General features: G+C 40.1%; 1 protein-coding gene across 10 annotated transcripts in view; it reads left to right on the forward strand.

Annotated features, from left to right (window-relative positions):
* Positions 1-18,948, forward strand: part of ZNF644 (zinc finger protein 644) — a 64,459-nt gene that overhangs the window by 18,208 nt on the left and 27,303 nt on the right. For 2 of the 10 annotated variants that reach the window (XM_035121527.2, XM_035121524.2), the window contains exon 4: positions 10,150-10,295. The exons of the other annotated variants lie outside the window; for them this stretch is intronic. The gene's annotated coding sequence lies outside the window, so the exon portion shown is untranslated. The remainder of the gene's footprint in view (positions 1-10,149; positions 10,296-18,948) is intronic. 10 annotated transcript variants of the gene reach the window in all.

An 18,948-nucleotide genomic window follows, 5' to 3' on the forward strand; every position in this document is an offset into this window, starting at 1 on the left:
TTTGAGGGCATTTATAACAGTATATTACTACTGCTGTAACTGCTACTATTTTGTTGCTGACATTAACTAAAGTGCAACGTCCCCTGGGTCCTCGTTGAGCTCATTGGGGAAGCCGGAGTATCTAGTTGTATAGTTGCCCAGCCTCACCATAAACATAGCCATGGTAAACCACTGCAATCACTTGCAGAACTACACAGCAACAGGACTCTCCATAAATATGTTTGCCTTTCTAGAAATGTAGGGGGAAACCCTTTTACCAGTAATTTTCAAATCAACTTTTAAAGATTTTGCAGCAAAACTGTGTTTTACACACCAGATCCAAATTTGAAAGCTAAATTAATTCAAATCATAACAAGAGCCTCTCAGATACACATTTTGATGGGAATGAAATGCAGAGATGATGAAATATTTAAAATGAAATGAAATAGAAATGCATTCAAGAAAAGCTATGAACATATGTATTTTCCAAAAGAGTGTAGTTTTCAGTTTTATTTAAATTTAAGAGAGTTGTTATAACATGATCTACCAACGGTATCTTACATGTTGGAAAAATAAAAATATACATAGACAGAAGGTAAATGTTGATCTTGCTCCAAAAGCAAGGGGAACTTTATTCAGTTGTGGATATGTGAAAAAAGAGTTGATTTTGGGAAATCTTATAGATATTGTTTAATATTTGAAACAGTTTAATATTTAAAACTAAACTAATCAGTCAACTGATTGTCATCCAGCAACTTCCTTTGGTGCTGAAAGCATGTCTTCAGTCGGGATTGGTGCTGGAAGTATGCCTTTGAAGAGGCTAAATCTCTCTTTAACTGATGTGCAGTTGATTGTTGATTGGTGGGGAGCTCCTTTGAAGCATCTGTAGTGGGGAAAATAGTATTTCCCCCAGCAATTATGACATTTAAGCTTAAAAAGCAGTTTCACTTTACAGATAGGAAAAAATGTAAAATGCAGTGGCCACAAGCAAAAGCTTGAGTTTGATGAAAGCCCTACATATAAATATTATTGAATTGAAATCAGAATTAATTTGAAATTGCCCAAACTTCCACTGCAAAAGGAAATTAATTCACCTGGAAATTATAGGAACTACTTTCAGGTGTAAATATTAGATTTTTGAATTCAGTGAATTAGTTAATCTAAATTAGTTCATCGCAAGCCCTGCTCATATCTGAGAACTGAAAAGCCAGTTAATGTATATGGTGCTTAACAAACAGTATACTTTATTGGCAAGCGCTGAAGTTAACCATTTCAGTGTAGTTAATGCAGGAACTACACATGTATGAAATATAGGGTAATTTCAAGATAATATCTTGTTCTGTCAGCTGACTTCCAGCTTCTGAACACATTGACTGGGATCCGAAGATCCACACAATTAGTTCTGCATGTCTCAGCAAACTTGGGGGTTATGTTTGCTCAAAGATCAGCCACCCTTTTCATGGCACTGGGTAAATTACATGAAGCTGAAGGGACTCTCAAAAGCTGTTTGATATGGCTGAGGAGTCTGCTACTAAAAAGAGGTCAGATATCATTCTGGACATGCCCAAGCTGTTTGACCTGCTTAAAGTAGTTATTTGGAAAGAATAATAGAATTGTAGAGTTGGAAGGGATCCCAAGGGTCATCTAGTCCAACCCCTAAAATGCAGGAATCTAAGCTAAAGCATCTATGACAGATGGCCATCCAACCTCTGCTTAAAAACCTCCAAGGAAGGAGAGTCCACCACCTTCCGAGGTAGACTGTTCAATTGTCAAACAGTTCTTAATGTCAGAAAGTTCCCTTATGTTTAGCTGTAATCTCCTTTCCTGCAACTTGAAGCCTTTGGTTTGAGTCCTACCTTCCAGAGAGGGGGAAAGCAAGCTTGCTTCATCATCCATGTGACTGTCCTTCCAATATTTGAAGATGTTTGAAGTTGGATCTCAACTTATGTGCTCAGATTTAGGTTTACTATACACTTAGTACGAAATCAGCCTATTAGACAGTGCTATAGTTGAATGGTGATAGTACAAAACATGTCATAATGCAGTGTGTGTCAAAATTTGGTCCCCAGCAGTTGTTGGACTACAACTTCTATCATCCGTAGCTAGCAGGACCAGTGGTCAGGGATGATGGGAGTTGTAGTCCAACAACAGCTGGAGACCCAAGTTTGAGAAATAGTGCCATAATGTTCCCTTTCTGTTTTTTCCTGAACCAAGTTGTCAAAGATTCTAAGTAATTAGCAGTGTAGTAAAGGGACAGGATTTACGTGTATGTAAACGGAAAATATAGCTCATGCTAAGGATGAGGTACGTCATCTTTTTCACTTTGGATGTTTAAGGAAACTGATCTAATTTGCATTCCTCAAACATGGATTGGAATGCAGTTTTCCTTCTGAATTTTGAAGTACAGCTACACTCAGCTAAAACAAGTTCAAAACTGCATAAAGCAACTATTTTGGAGTAAGATATGTCTAGAAATTGATATATTAAGATAAGATAGATATTTAAATATGAATGCAGCTAAATGCAGAAAAGGTACTGAACAGATTTACGATTGAGCATATGCAAAATTGACAGAGACTGGAAATAGGCTGATCCAGTCATCCATACTTGCCCCTTGAGCTAGAGGAGGTGAACAGAGTTGGCAGTTATAGAATATGTTGGATGAGGGAAACAGATACTAGAAGTAAGATTGTCTGTTAGGTTAAGAGTAGAAAATACAGTCGTACCTTGGTTTTCAAACAGCTTAGTTCTCGAACGTTTTGGCTCCCGCCAAATGCCGCAAACCTGGAAGTGACTGTTCCGGTTTGTGAACTATTTTTGGAAGCTGAACGTCTGACGGGGCTTCGACAGCTTCCAATTGGCTTTGGTTTACGAATGTTTAGGAAGTCAAATGGACTTCCGGAATGGATTCCGTTCGACTTCTGAGGTATGACTGTACATTCATCTGATTATACTGTGTTCAAGTGGAAATTTTTGTTGACTAGTAAAACTTGCATCATTTAGCTACTGAATGTGATACGGAACAGGAATTTAAATTTTCAGCAATGAGATCCTATCAAAAGTGACTGAAATATAAACCTACCCAAATTTTGGTATACTGTACCTTTTTGTATGCTAAAAGACTAATACCCTGCTTCTTGTTTTAGGTACAGTTAACATCTATTCCAAAGGGACCCAGGTGGTGCTGTGGGTTAAACCACAGAGTCTACTCTAGGGCTTGCTGATCAGAAGGTCCGCGGTTCGAGTCCCTGCAACGGGGTGAGCTCCCGTTGCTCGTTCCCAGCTCCTGCCCACCTAGCAGTTCGAAAGCACATCAAAGTGCAAGTAGATAAATAGGGACTGCTCCGGCAGGAAGGTAAACGTTGCCAGAAGCAGCGTTGTCATGCTGGCCACATGACCCAGAAACTGTCTGCGGACAAACGCCGGCTCCCTCGGCCTATAGAGCGAGATGAGCGCCGCAACCCCAGAGTCGGACACGACTGGACCTGATGGTCAGGGGCCCCTTTACCTTTACCTAACATCTATTCCAATGAATTACTGACACATGTAGAGATCAGTCATGTTATGAACGTTTTAGTTGGGCCTTCTAGCGTTCATTGATACCTTCTTATGAAAAATCTCTAAAAGCTATTTAACAATCAGAAAATAACAATAGAGAAGAGTATTAGTCACAATAATATGTAAATTAATGTTGGCATTTTAAAAATAATTTTGGAGTGAATGAGCCTGATGAGATTTTTTTTTTTGGTAACAGCTGAACAGCTACTATTTGCATCTATTTAACTATTGGCTTTCCGCTTAGATGCCTTCTAAATGAATGTTTTAACTTAGTGTGTCTATCTGACATGTACGGCTGTTTGATGTCAGATTGTTAAGGCTGGTGATGAAACATTTTCAGACTTTCATAATTTGCAGAAGGTGAATTCCACTTTGTGAGGTGGATTGAACTGAATGTTGGATACAGAATGTGGCTACCACTTGGTGGCAGTGCCTTGCTTCAAGACACAAGTCTTCATTAACATTTTAATTCTGGAACTGAGTAGTGATTTGCGCAACGGGGAGTTAGATGTAGGTTAACATAAAACCAATATATATGTTAAAAGTGCAGAATTCTGTGAATTCAGAGATGGACTTGAACACGCAGTGTCATGGCCGCACACATACACAAACCCCAGTTCTAGGTATAATGGAAGTTGTGGCTTTCCTGACTTGGTAGTCCATCTCAGTATGGTTTCTAGGTGTGGTATCTGCCTAAATTGAACTATCTGAAGAAACAGCACCCCCCGCTGCCCAGAATTGCCATGATAAGGAACTGGTTCATCTTTCACAAGGCCTTAATAATCATTTCTGCTCGTGCTTTACTATCATTAGATGGACAAGTTTTTGTAAATTGCTTAGAGGTGTGTGTTTTTTAAAATATAACTTTTTTAAAATAAATGAATTAAATAAAATTGGGAAGCAAGTGGTCACTTGTCTAGTTTTGTCTGGCAAATGGAGCTCAAAAGTAACCTACCAGAACATTCATACTTCTCACAAGTCTTTTTTCTGATTTTCCATTTCTGGTTAAACGTTTAGAGAGAAATCATTCTTTGCATATGCAGGAAGTTTGGGGTGTTTGCATATGCAGGAAGGGCTGCTTTCCTAGTGGTAACAGACAAAATCACATCAGCAGGAAGTTTTCAGCATCCCTCCCTCCTTTGGAAGCCAGTTTGTGATCATTATTGTAGTACAGCACTAACTAAAAGCAGTTCTCATGTTCTTTTTCCCCGATTCTTTGCAGTCGCTGTTTCACAAGAAACATTTAATTTGGGCATGGCGGTAGTAGAACAGATAAGTCTATAAAAGTTATAAGCATTCCCTACCACTACCAAAATAACCCCCACCTACTTGTCCGCTGAGGGATCACAAAGATACTTAACATTTTTCCCTTGCCTGCTGCTGATTGGCACCAACATTTAGCATCTTTGGGCAGCTGTCAGGGTTGCAGCACGCCGGCAGGGTTTTATATTGCTGCATGCTCTGCCCTCTGACTGAGAAGAACTCGGTAGCTGGGTCAAGCTACTAGTAAAATTTCTCACAGTGCCTCTATGTAGCATCAGTCTGGGACTATGTGGAAATCTAAAATGGCAGCCTAACCAATCAACTCTGCTACTGCCTGTCACTGCTGCCGGTTTGCCATATGTCCTCCTTTTCTAGGACATGTCTTCTTCATTGGTAGAGGCGTCATAGTGGTCCATAGTTAAAAGTAGAAGTCGGAAAATGTGTCCTCTTTTTTGCACTTAAAAATATGGCAGCCCTAAGTTAGGATCCACTGACAGGAGGAAGAGGTTGAAAAACTGGGCATCTTCTAGAATAAGTAGCACTTCATCAATAATTACAGTTTGTCAATATCCAGACATTTTAATATGGAGAGAACAAATGTTTTTAGATTTTTGGATATGTCCAATAAAAACAGAATGTATACGCACCCAAGAATGAGCCTGAAGCTCAGTTGAGTTTACTTCCAAAAACAGAAGGTTGAATTTTAAGTCTATCAATAGATAAAAATGGGATTTCATTTTAGTAGTCTGTTTTTTGTGTGCCATTTTCAAAACTAGAGCTCTCCACTGAATCAGAAATTTTGTGTGTGGAGCAGTGTCTATTCTGCTGTTTTCTACTATGTAGACTCAGAAGTTGGCTTTGTTTACAGAAATTCACTATCAGGAATTTCAGTTTTCATGTGAAACAAGTATCTGGCAAAGATAAGGTTAAAATGTAAGGATATTTTTTGATTGAAAAAATAATTAATTTGAATCTCAGCAGTGCCATTCATACATTTCTTTATAAATCTTTATCTGTAAATATTTGAATATACAATTTCAAGGGGAGTATCAGTGCTAGTCTGTTGCAGCAAAAGCAACAAAGAGATGTGTGTTACCTCTAAAGGCTAACACATTTTATTATGACGAGCTTTTGTGTACTGGAATATCAGTCACAATATGATTAAGTGGACTCCAGTCCACAGAAACTTTTTTCAGAATTAATTTTGTCTTGAGTATAGAGTGCCTTTTTCTCTTGACCCACTAGTAAATAGTAATATATACATTCCTGGATTGAAATAATTTAAACAAAGACTTCTGGAAGATAGAGGTCAGGATGCATATTTGAACAGCAGAGGTCATCAACATGCACAGTTGCTTGGTTTGTCTGTGTATTCTTCCTCTCCCCCTTTACTAATCTACTTTACTGTATTTATAGGCTTCTCTCTTACAAAGTTCTCAGGGGACCTTACAGTAAAAATCAAATCAAATTAAGAATCGAACAGCAATAAAAAAAATTGGCAAAAGGATAAATACAGCACAAAATTATTCAGAGAGCATAAACGGCTTAAAACCAGCAGATTAATAAAGCCCGAGAAAATAAAAAGACCTTTTCCTGCTGCTGAAATGATATCCAGGAAGTAGCATCTGACAGACTTATCATGGGAGAGCATTCTATCATGAGCCACCACTGAAAAGGCCTCTGTCTTACACAGTGTTAGAAACTAGGATAGAAAAGCTAGGAGCCAAATGGCTCTTGTGACCTGGGTTGTGGTGCCAAAACAGAATCTGTAGTCACCATGTGTGGGAGTGGGGGGTTGGCAACACTTTTTATTATTTTGATAAGCATGAACTAATATGCAATTCACATAAGTGACACATTGTTAACATCACATTTTAAGCAGAAATTGTTTACAAATGTTTAAATTGGTGTTTACAAAAAAATATTGGTAGCATACTTCAGTTTTCAAAATACTCTACTATTTATTGTTAAACTCCTTAACATATTGTCTACTCTTGGTGTATACTTCAAGGCTTCTTCTCACCCCTCCCCTTTTTTCTTACAAACTTTATTAGTGATCTTGCAAGGCATTACACAAATACAACACATCTCTCAAAGCAAATAAAAATTACAGCCATTTACACAAAGAATACTAATAATACAAAGAAGTTAAAAAAACTAGAAACCTGTGTTTGTCCTTTCTTGCATACATAGTTATAAACCAGGCATCCCCAAACTTCGGCCCTTCAGATGTTTTGGACTACAATTCCCATCTTCCCCAACCACTGGTCCTGTGAGCTAGGGATCATGGGAGTTGTAGGCCAAAACATCTGGAGGGCCGCAGTTTGGGGGTGCCTGTTATAAACTAAGACTTCACCTGTGTTCCTGCTACTTCTTATTCAACCATTAACAAAAAATTATATTATAAAAAATTATTAAGAAAAGTTATCATACAGACTTCCTGTCAGTTCCCATTGTATAGATTGATTCTTACATTGAATGTACCTAACCTCATTTCTCGATTCTCTATACTTTCTCTAAAACAAACTTATAACAATTTATCCCCTTGATCTTATTTTCCCTATCTTTCTTAATCCAAGATCAGTCAACTGATCTTGAATACTTCAAGGCTTCAAGCCACATACATTTAATTGTTGAGTGTCAGCCAGTTGCAAAAAATGGCATCCATACTTTTGGAGGTGCTCGCAAATGAAGAATCTTTAGGTGCAAAATGTGCCTGGCGCCCTGCTAATTTCGAACCCTGCTCTTATAACCTTTTGCCACCTCTTAGTTGGTGGAGGCATTCAGGGAAGAGCCTCCAGAGAAGATCTCATGGTCTGGATAAGGGACCATGGTGAAAAACCTGAAGATCCTTGCTCAATTGCACTTCTACTGAGCTGAAAAAAAATAGCTTGTTTCTGTGGATGCTTTGCTACACAAATAGTTTTAGGTTGCTTTTGGTAGCTCATCAGGTAGTAAACATTTTATATTGTTACATCAAAACTGTTGTTTTTATACTTCTTAGAAGTCAGAATAAAGCTTACAATGTATAAAGTGTTGTTGTTTTTTTAAAAAACATTTTTCAAGAATGAAATCTCATTCAACTTTTTATTTATTCTATAACCATTGTGAAATGTGGAGGGAGGGAAGTTACCTTGTAGAAGCATACATCTCTACACTGACAGGAATCTTTTAGCATTGCATTGGATACGAACCTAAAACTTCTATTTTCAATCAGCTTTCTTTTTTAGCAGATCAGATTACTTTCACATTTGGCTGGTCTAATAAAGGTATCACCCTACTGGAGTTTTTGGAACATGACTACATTTGGGTTTTTTTAATCACTGATCATTTTTGTTTTTTCGTTCATTTTTTGTGAACTAGTACTATATAGGCACTATATAAGTATCTCTTGTTTTGATCTTAACAGCGGCTGATACTGAAAATGCCGCTTCCGTTTTGGATGTTTTAAAATTAACATAAAGAATGGATGTTACAGAAACATCTAGGGATGTGGCCTTAAATTATTGAAATTTATACTAAACGGATCTCTCAGCAATAGTAAGTGCAACAAAAATTGAGTATGTAATAAGCAAAAACTTGTTAGCAGCTTTAATGAGTGTTGAATCGCAGCTAGAGGAAACTGCTGGTTATTTGCCACTGAAAAGATATTCATTTTAAATATAGTCATGTGACAAAGGTGCATACTAAGTAAGTTCTTAGTTCAGAAAACAATTTTTTTAGTTCTTGACATTTCACTACTCTAAATGGAAAACTCTATAGTGTTAATTTAGCTTGAGGCACTTTTACCTTTTACAAATAGGTTGGTTTTGTTAATGGAACATACATAATGCATGTTACTTAAGTTCAAAGAGAAGAACCCATCTTTTTATAGTTAAACTTTAAAGGCTCTGGTAATGTTGAGTTTTAAAGTACTTGTACCTGTTATTAAGAAGTGCTTAACTTTGTTTTATTCTTAATGCTACAACATCAAATGAAGTTTTCCGGGTAACATCTCTGGCAATTGGAAGTATGTAGTCTCATTTTTGGAGGTCATGGAAATACTTCATGTATGCTCAAAGGAGAAAAAATAATTTGACAAATGCTCTAGGGATTCTTAAGTGAACTATATATTTCTCATGCCAAACTACTTCCGAAAACGAATACTACTTTATGCTCAAAATCTTTCTTGCATATTAATTACTGACTTGGAACTCTGCCCTCCTTATGTTAGCTGCTCCTGATTCAAGTTTGCAGTAGAAACTGGCATGTTTTCAAAGATTTGAGACCTTTTTGACTTGTAGTTGCATGAACACCATTACACCATGGGAAGTATTCACATATAAACAAGACATTACAACGTTTTAATCCTTTGTGCCCTGATAACTTGAAATTGAACTTTTAATCCAATTGTTAGTGAGCACCAAATCACTAACAGTTTTAAACCTAGTGGCCTTAGTCTATTATCGATAATGTGCTTGAGTGCTGTGAGCCATCACATATTTAGTGGGGTAGGAAAGCTGAAAATATTGTCAATGTATTTCACATCTGGCAACCAATGCATCCCTTTGATTTCAGATAAGTACACGGGTAGATGAGTCTGAAAAGCTTGGGAAACAAATTTTTGCGGCCCTCTAGCTTTTATGGTTGGTTCATTTACCAGAAGTAATAATAAATAATCATAATAAATTTTATTTATACCCCAGCCAAGACTGGGCTCAGGGCGGCTAACACCGAATACAAAACAATTAATTAAAATACAGCTTAAAAACAAGATTAAATAAAACATTAAAATTAAAATGCAGCCTCATCAGAAAAAGGGGGAGGAGATCAAGTTGATTCCAGGCCAAAGGCCAAGCGGAACAACTCTGTTTTACAGGCCGTGCGGAAAGAAATCAAATCCCGCAGTAATGTATTTAGTGTTAATTCTGGAAGTGTATACTCGATTTTGACCAAACGAAGCTTCTTCTGCCCATGTACTTATTGAAATTAAAGGGTGCATTGGTTACCAGTTGTGATTTTTTTCTAGCTCTCCTACCATACTAATTGAACCTTTCCTAGAAGCAGCCTTTGAGGATTCTTCTATTGACACTCTCTTTCTTCTGACTGCAGTCTGCATAGTCAGTCATCAAAGCTACTATCAACCTCAAATTCCCCCCACCCACCCCACCCACACCATAATTTAGAGCTCAAATTTCTTATAGATTATTGTGCTTTTATTAGTGAATTACCCACTTGAGTAGTGAATTACCTGTAACAACAACAGCTGCAACATTTTTTGCATACCAACTGTACAGTATTAAGCAACATGCGCAATCACCATATGCATGAGTTGGTCAGACAAAATTGTGATTCTTGTGTCATTGACAGAGATGACACCTGCCCCTTTCCATGATGACAGGCCCTATCATTTCTGAAGTGTCTTCTCTCAACTTGTCCAAGACCAGTTGGCTGTGTTTCTAGACTCCAGTTAGGATTTGATGAACTCAAGTCCCAGGTCTGCGAGGAAGAGTGAGGTATTTGGTGGTTTCAATTTCCAAGCAATTTCAAACAATGTAGGCATTTGAGCAGGCAACGTCTAATAGATTGGAGAAACAAACTTTGGTTGCTGTTTGATTATATATTTGGAAGCGTATCGTTACAGGTATTCACACCACCTTTAGTTTAAGTATAATAAAGGATGATCTCAGGCTTAGGTTTGTGGTCTGAGATTGCGGCTTCTTCATTTATTTTGTATAATTGTATACCCCAACCTTCTGGTACCTGTGCACCACTTAAAACATTGAACAACAATTAAAATCAGCCATAAAATACTGTTTTGAAGAAAGTGTCTGATTTTACAAAGCTGCTTAACCAAGTCATGCTGTTGAGCTGTTTAGGTTGGCATTGTCTACACAGATTCATAGTAGCTGTCCAGGGTTTCAGACAGGTATCTTCCCCAGTCCTACTTGAAAATGCCATGGTCTCAACATGGCGTGCTGTTGAGACTTCAGGATTTACAAGGAATGTCTTAGGCCTTCCTTCCTTCCTTCCTTCCTTCCTTCCTTCCTTCCTTCCTTCCTTCCTTCCTTCCTTTTTGATGTGCCAACCATAGTCTGGTTTCTCTTAGCTAATCCCATGGACAATTAAAATGTTAGCATGTTGTTACTTTCCATCCAGAACCCTGTACATTTGGTGTTGGTATCTCAACCATTGTCCTGAGTTTTTCAACCACTGTCCATTCTTAAGTTTTATTATTTACTTATTTAAAACATTTAGGTCAATCTGAGGGTGGGGCACATAATAATTAAAACAATTTCAGAAGGGATAACCCCTCTCCCACAAATATACATCAGTAATTTTAAAACAGCAGAGTGGTTGTACTATACTGTTCAGCATCACAATCAACAAGTCACAATGACCTAAGAGACCGACCAGGTGTTGATCTGGTGCTGAAAAGAAAAGAAAATTAGCGACAGACATGCCTCGGGTTTAGAGTTGTTGGGCTGCTTGATTATAAAGATGACAGATGCAACTCTCAACTGCATATTTTGGAAAACTTCCTGTAAACAGAGGGAAGGGGTCAACTAAAGGTTCTTGATTGAGAGCTGCCATTAAGCCTGGCCACCTGCTGAAGTGAGGACACAAGCATTTGCAGATGCAGTTGGGGTGAAAATGACCCCCAAAGCAAATCAGTAAGTATTGCTCAACAGACACTCAGCAAATCACAAAGATGAATTGGGGAGGGGGTGGGTGCACATAAGTTAGCTTTTATGTGATGGGAAAAACAATAAAATGAATGTTTGTAAAGGGGTGTTGTAAACCTGTTGGTTCAACTAATTCCTGACACCATGTGATCTAAAGCAGGAATGTCCAACAGGTCCATTGCGATCTACTGGTAGATCCCTGGGAGGTTTTGGTAGATCTCGGTCAATCGCTGGGTCCCTTTCCTTAGTGTTGGTAAAATGGAATCTGGCCCCGCCCTCCATTGTTGCATGATCTTCAGAACAGAATACGGAGTTTACTCAGTGAGGCTGTTAGTCTCCTCAGCGATCTGTTGGTGAGTGTCTGTTCCCCTTTCTCCCTAAAATTGGCCAAGAGTTTAGCCTTGAACTCTCAAAAAATTCTCCTCCCTAAAAAAAGCTCAACAACTTTGCCCCGAACCACCTAAAAACGAGGGTAGATCACCGCCAGTTTTTAATTCTATGAGTAGATCGCAGTCTCTTGGGAGTTAGCCACCCCTGATCTAAAGGATAGTGAGTAATTTGTCTATTATATTATGAAAATGAAAATACAGTTTTTTCCACTCTATGCACTTTCATAACAAATCAACTTCTTGCACCATGCTTCTTAAACCAATCATATTGAATAAGATCAATGGCATTTTGCCCATGTTTGGACAACCTATAGTTAATTTAAGATGGAAGTGAAAGCTTTAAAGTTCTTCCTTGTGGCTGTTTGTGGGCCCAAGTTTGGTTCTCGTAACACTAAGGCACAGATTACTGTTGTGTCTGAATAGGACTGATAGTATCATACTTCTGGGCATTCACGAGCTACTTATATTAGAGCATTGTATGAGAAAAGTAAAACTAAACCACTGAAGCTCGTTCTTGTGATAGCAAATCATGGGTTAGTGTTGAATTTGAATTGGGCCCATGGTAGCATTAGCATAACATTCAGGTCTGGGTACTGCTGGGTAGTTCCCTTGTGGTCTATTTATACATTGTTTTGAACTTTTTTAAATGTAGGCATGAATTCAGAGGGGTTCTTACAGAGGCAGAAGGTGCGTTATGTTCATGGAGGGGCTTTTGTACTCCTCATGTTAGAGCATTGCATGAGGACAACAACAGAAGCATGAGGACAATAACAGAACCTGCCTGTTATAGCACTGTATCAACATTTTTGCTAGCGCTTGCACAAGCATTTACATAGCTGCGCTAGTGGCTATTTTCATTCTGCTCATGGTTCTTTGGATCCAACCCATGGTGCTTTCTAATTGAATATGACAAACCTTTAACTGTAACTGCTAGTGGGCAACTAGCATAACATTTAATTTGGTTATGTGGCTAAATGAGCTAGCTTTTGAATGAGGACACTGTTATCATTTGTGTAACCATATTACACGGAAAAGGTTGCCATTATGAAATAGGTATTCAGTGAATATTAACCTACTTGTAATAAATACAATTAATAATGTACATAAAAGAATAAAATTAAGTGCATTTTGTTACAAAGAATTCTTAATGAACAGAAAGTGGGCAGCATAGATATGACAGGAAGGTTGAATCTAATCTGAATTATGAAGTGACCTAGGAAGTTTGCTCAGAGGGGATTACAGAATAATTATGTTAATATGCAATTATCACCTCATTTCTTCTGTAGTAACCTCAAGATGTAGTGTAGTAAGGGTGTTATAGCAAGTGCTGATAGTTTGCAAAAATACTGATGTTTGAGATTTCCGAGACAATGAGACTAGCCTGAGGCGGTTAAGTGATGATCTGTCATCTTGAAGACAGATCTGACCTTTGTGCTTCATTTCTTAAAGCTTACATTATATGGCTACAGGCAGCTATAGCTGCAGAACTCATTAAGGTTTTTTTTCTCTTAAAATTGAAATGTTTATGCAAAAAACCAGGATATTTTAGAGAAGTTTGTTTTTAGGTTTTGAAAAGGAGAAAATAGAGAAATGGTTATTAATTCAAGCATTGCAACACTGAGTAGTGTTACATTTATATAGAAAACTGAAGTAAATCTAGGTTTGTAGTTGGAGCTACCTTCTCTTTAGGATTTTGAATAGAAAGGTAGCACATATTCAGCACATCTCAGGCGTTACAGTTACTCTTTAATGTGTCGTCCTATTGATGTTCAAAGTGCAAAAGAACCCCAGTTGTGTCCCTCTGTTGATGGAAGGCTCTCAGATCCAACTTGGATTTTTTTGCTGCTCCTCCCTTTCCTTTGCAGTGCCCCCCATATGCTCCAGATCATTGAGGGGACCCTTTGAACGACATGGGAGGTGATGGAAGAGGCTGCAGGAGGGAAGGGGGAATTGGCGAGCCTTCCTTCTGTTGGATTAGAGAACCTTTTGCCAATGAAGGTGGACACAGCTGAAGAGTGTAGGCCAGGGGTCAGCAACCTTTTCCAGCCGTGGGCCGGTCCACCATTCCTCAGACCTTGTGGGGGGGGGGCGGACTATATTTTGGGGGAAAATATGAACACATTCATATGCCCCACAAATAACCCAGAGATGCATTTTAATTAAAAGGACACATTCTACTCATGTAAAAACACTCTGATTCCCGGACTGTCTGCGGGCCGGATTGAGAAGGCGATTGGGCTGCATCCGGCCCATGGGCCTTAGGTTGCCCACCCCTGGTGTAGGCTGAAAGCATGCTTTACTCAAAGAAGTCTTTACTAGATGTATTTCCCTCCAGGCTGAAAATAATATTGAAACGTATTGACGTGACAATTTGAGGCGTTTGCTGATGACCTGGATGGGTTGGGTATTATCCCTCGTCACTTGACGAAGGCAGAAGAGCAAAAACTCTGGGAGGCAGGCCCTCAATTTTCTCTCTCTTGACTGATGGATCAGATCTGTCCCCCCCCCTTCTCTGGCTGACCTTTCTTTAAGTTTAAGTTCTTGTACTTTCAAATACAGTGGTACCTCTACCTACGAATTTAATGCGTTCCGAACGCATATTTGTAAGTCGAAAAAATTTGTAAGTCGAATCCCATAGGAATGCATTGGGAGAAAAAAAACGTAAGTCGGAGCAACCCTATCTAAAAATTCGTAAGTCGAAAAAATCCTATCTAAACCACATCCAAGATGGCGGACAGAACTCCGTTCGTAAGTAGAAACATTTGTAAGTACAGTGGTGCCTTGCTAGACGAATGCCCTGTTAGACGAATTTTCCGCTATACAAATAGGTTTTGCAATCGGAGGTCGTCTTGCGAAGCGTGGCCATAAATACCTCCGATCACAAAACCTACATGGCATTCCTCTAGCGAAAGGGGAACGAGCTGCAGCGCAGGAAGAAGGCAAAAGAAGATCAGCTGAGAGGCGCTGACAGCTGTCACCGCTTCTCAGCTGATCTTCCTTTGCCTTCTCCCTGCGCTGCAGCTCGTTCCCCTTTGTGTTCTGCTGGTCTCTGCCGGTGAGGGGCAACTGGCAGAGACCAGCGGAACACAAAGGCTGTAGCTCGGGAAGAAGGGGGGGAGAAGTGGCGGGGGCTTTTCGGATTCTCCGCTTCCCCCCCCCCCACCGCCCGACAAGGCGGGGATGGGACGAGGCGTCTCCAGCCTCGTCAGATTCCCCAGGCAGTGTGGGTGGGTGAAAGCGGAGGATCCTCCGCTCCCCCCCACCGCCCGACACTGCGGGGATGGGACGAGGCTTCTGCAGCCTCGTTCGATCCCGGGCAGTGTGTGGTGGGGGAAAGCGGAGGATTCTCCGCTCCCCCCACCACCACCCGACACTGCGGGGATGGGACCTCTTAACGGAAAGCCCGTTCACGGCTAGATGCGGTTTCCTCGACTTAAAAGTTTTTAGATGCTGTTTCTTCGACTTACGAATTTTTCCGTTTCCAATGCATTCCTATGGGAAACTTGCCCCTTCATGGATCAATGCCTTGTCGTGGCGAAGGGGCTTGAATAACTCAGAGAAGCTATGAGCTATGCCATGCAGGGCCACCCAAGATGGACAGGTCATAGTGGAGAGTTTTGACTAAACGTGATCCACCTGGAGAAGGAACTGGCAAGCCACTCCAGTAACCCTGCCAAGAAAACTCCATGGACAAAGACAACAGGCATATAAAAGTTATGACGCTGGAAGATGAGCCCCTCAGGTCGGAAGGCGTCCAACATGCTACTGAGGAAGAGCGGAGGACAAGTACAAGTAGATTCAGAGCTGATGAAGCGGCTGGGCCAAAGCCGAAAGGACGCTCAGTTGCGGATATGCCTGGAAGCGAAAGGAAAGTCCGATGCTGTAAAGAAAAATATTGCATAGGAACCTGGAATGTAAGAACCATGAATGGAGGTAAGCTGGATGTGGTCAAAAATGAGATGACAAGAATAAATATCAACATCCTGGGCATCAGTGAACTAAAATGGAAGGGAATGGGCGAATTCAGTTCGGATGACTATCATATCTACTACTGTGGGCAAGAATCCCGTAGTAGAAATGGAGTGGCCCTCATAGTCAACAAAAGAGTGGCAAAAGCTCTAATGGGATGCAATCTCAAAAATGACAGAATGATCTCGATACGAATCCAAGGCAGACCTTTTAACATCACAGTAATCCAAGTTTATGCACCAACTACCGGTGCTGAAGAAAGTGAAATTGACCAATTCTATGAAGACCTACAACACCTTCTAGAAATGACACCAAAGAAGGATGTTCTTCTCATTACAGGGGATTGGAATGCTAAAGTAGGGAATCAAGAGATAAAAGGAACAACTGGCAAGTTTGGCCTGGGAGTTCAAAATGAAGCAGGGCAAAGGCTAATAGAGTTCTGTCAAGAGAACAAGCTGGTCATCACAAACACTCTCTTCCAACAACACAAGAGACGACTCTACACATGGATATCACCAAATGGGCAGCATCGAAATCAGATTGATTATATTCTCTGCAGCCAAAGATGGAGAAGCTCTATACAGTCAGCAAAAACAAGACCTGGAGCTGACTGTAACTCAGATCATCAGCTTCTTATAGCAAAATTCCAGCTTAAACTGAAGAAAGTAGGAAAAACCACTGGGCCAGTAAGATACAATCTGAATCAAATCCCTTATGAATACACAGTGGAAGTGGGGAACAGGTTTAAGGATTTAGATTTGGTGGACAGAATGCCTGAAGAACTATGGATGGAGGCTCGTAACATTATACAGGAGGCAGCAACGAAAACCATCCCAAGGAAAAGGAAATGCAAGAAAGCAAAATGGCTGTCCAACGAGGCCTTACAAATAGCGGAGGAGAGGAGGCAAGCAAAATGCAAGGGAGATAGGGAAAGATACAGGAAACTGAATGCAGATTTCCAAAAAACAGCAAGGAGAGACAAGAGGGTCTTCTTAAATGAGCAATGCAAAGAAATAGAGGAAAACAATAGAATGGGGAAAACCAGAGATCTGTTCAAGAAAATTGGAGATATGAAAGGAACATTTCGTACAAAGATTACCATAATCAAGGACAAAAGTGGTAAGGACCTAACAGAAGCAGAAGACATCAAGAAGAGGTGGCAAGAATACACAGAGGAATTATACCAGAAAGATATGGAGGTCTCGTACACCCCAGGTAGTGTGGTTGCTGACCTTGAGCCAGACATCTTGGAGAGTGAAGTCAAATGGGCCTTAGAAAGCACTGCTAATAACAAGGCCAGTGGAAGTGATGATATTCCAGCTGAACTATTTAAAATTTTAAAAGATGATGCTGTTAAGGTGCTACACCCAATATGCCAGCAAGTTTGGAAAACTCAGCAATGGCCAGAGGATTGGAGAAGATCAGTCTACATCCCAATTCCAAAGAAGGGCAGTGCCAAAGAATGCTCCAACTACCGCACAATTGCGCTCATTTCACACGCTAGCAAGGTTATGCTTAAAATTCTACAAGGCAGGCTTAGGCAGTATGTGGACCGAGAACTCCCAGAAGTGCAAGCTGGATTTCGAAAGGGCAGAGGAACCAGAGACCAAATAGCAAACATGCGCTGGATTATGGAGAAAGCTAGAGAGTTCCAGAAAAACGTCTACTTCTGCTTCATTGACTATGCAAAAGCCTTTGACTGTGTCGACCACAGCAAACTATGGCAAGTTCTTAAAGAAATGGGAGTGCCTGATCACCTCATCTGTCTCCTGAGAAATCTCTATGTGGGACAAGAAGCTACAGTTAGAACTGGATATGGAACAACTGATTGGTTCAAAATTGGGAAAGGAGTACGACAAGGTTGTATATTGTCTCCCTGCTTATTTAACTTATATGCAGAATTCATCATGCGAAAGGCTGGACTAGATGAATCCCAAGCCGGAATTAAGATTGCCGGAAGAAATATCAACAACCTCAGATATGCAGATGACACAACCTTGATGGCAGAAAGCGAGGAGGAATTAAAGAACCTTTTAATGAGGGTGAAAGAGGAGAGCGCAAAATATGGTCTGAAGCTCAACATCAAAAAAACCAAGATCATGGCCACTGGTCCCATCACCTCCTGGCAAATAGAAGGGGAAGAAATGAAGGCAGTGAGAGATTTTACTTTCTTGGGCTCCTTGATCACTGCAGATGGTGACAGCAGTCACGAAATTAAAAGACGCCTGCTTCTTGGGAGAAAAGCAATGACAAACCTAGACAGCATCTTAAAAAGCAGAGACATCACCTTGCCGACAAAGGTCCGTATAGTTAAAGCTATGGTTTTCCCAGTAGTGATGTATGGAAGTGAGAGCTGGACCATAAAGAAGGCTGATCGCCGAAGAATTGATGCTTTTGAATTATGGTGCTGGAGGAGACTCTTGAGAGTCCCATGGACTGCAAGAAGATCAAACCTATCCATTCTTAAGGAAATCAGCCCTGAGTGCTCCCTGGAAGGACAGATCGTGAAGCTCAGGCTCCAATACTTTGGCCACCTCATGAGAAGAGAAGAATCCTTGGAAAAGACCCTGATGTTGGGAAAGATTGAGGGCACTAGGAGAAGGGGACGACAGAGGACAAGATGGTTGGACAGTGTTCTCGAAGCTACGAACATGAGTTTGACCAAATTGCGGGAGGCAGTGCAAGACAGGAGTGCCTGGCGTGCTATGGTCCATGGGGTCACGAAGAGTCGGACATGACTAAACGACTAAACAACAACAACAACATGGGAAACTTGACTTACAAAGTCGAGTGTGCATTGGAATGGATTAAATTCGTAAGTAGAGGTCCCACTGTATTTTATTTCTGACTTTACTTGTGTTTTCCTTTCCTCCACTGAGATAAACAAAAAACATTTTAATGTGTTGCTTTTTCATATAAGATTTTAGCCAAAGTGTATTATAAATTTCTAATGGATTCAGTTGTTGTTGTTTTTTAAGATAAAATGTTTGCTAAAGAAAGATAAGCATTTGTCAGTTCTACTATTTTGAAAAACAAGCAAGTTGTACCTTTATAAAAGGAGTTTGGTGGGTTGTTGTTTTTTTAATGCAATCTTACCAACACGAAGCCCCATTGCACACAGCAGG

The sequence above is a fragment of the Zootoca vivipara genome, chromosome 7 (genome assembly GCF_963506605.1).
Source record: "Zootoca vivipara chromosome 7, rZooViv1.1, whole genome shotgun sequence".
In the NCBI taxonomy this organism is placed as follows: Eukaryota; Metazoa; Chordata; class Lepidosauria; order Squamata; family Lacertidae; genus Zootoca; species Zootoca vivipara.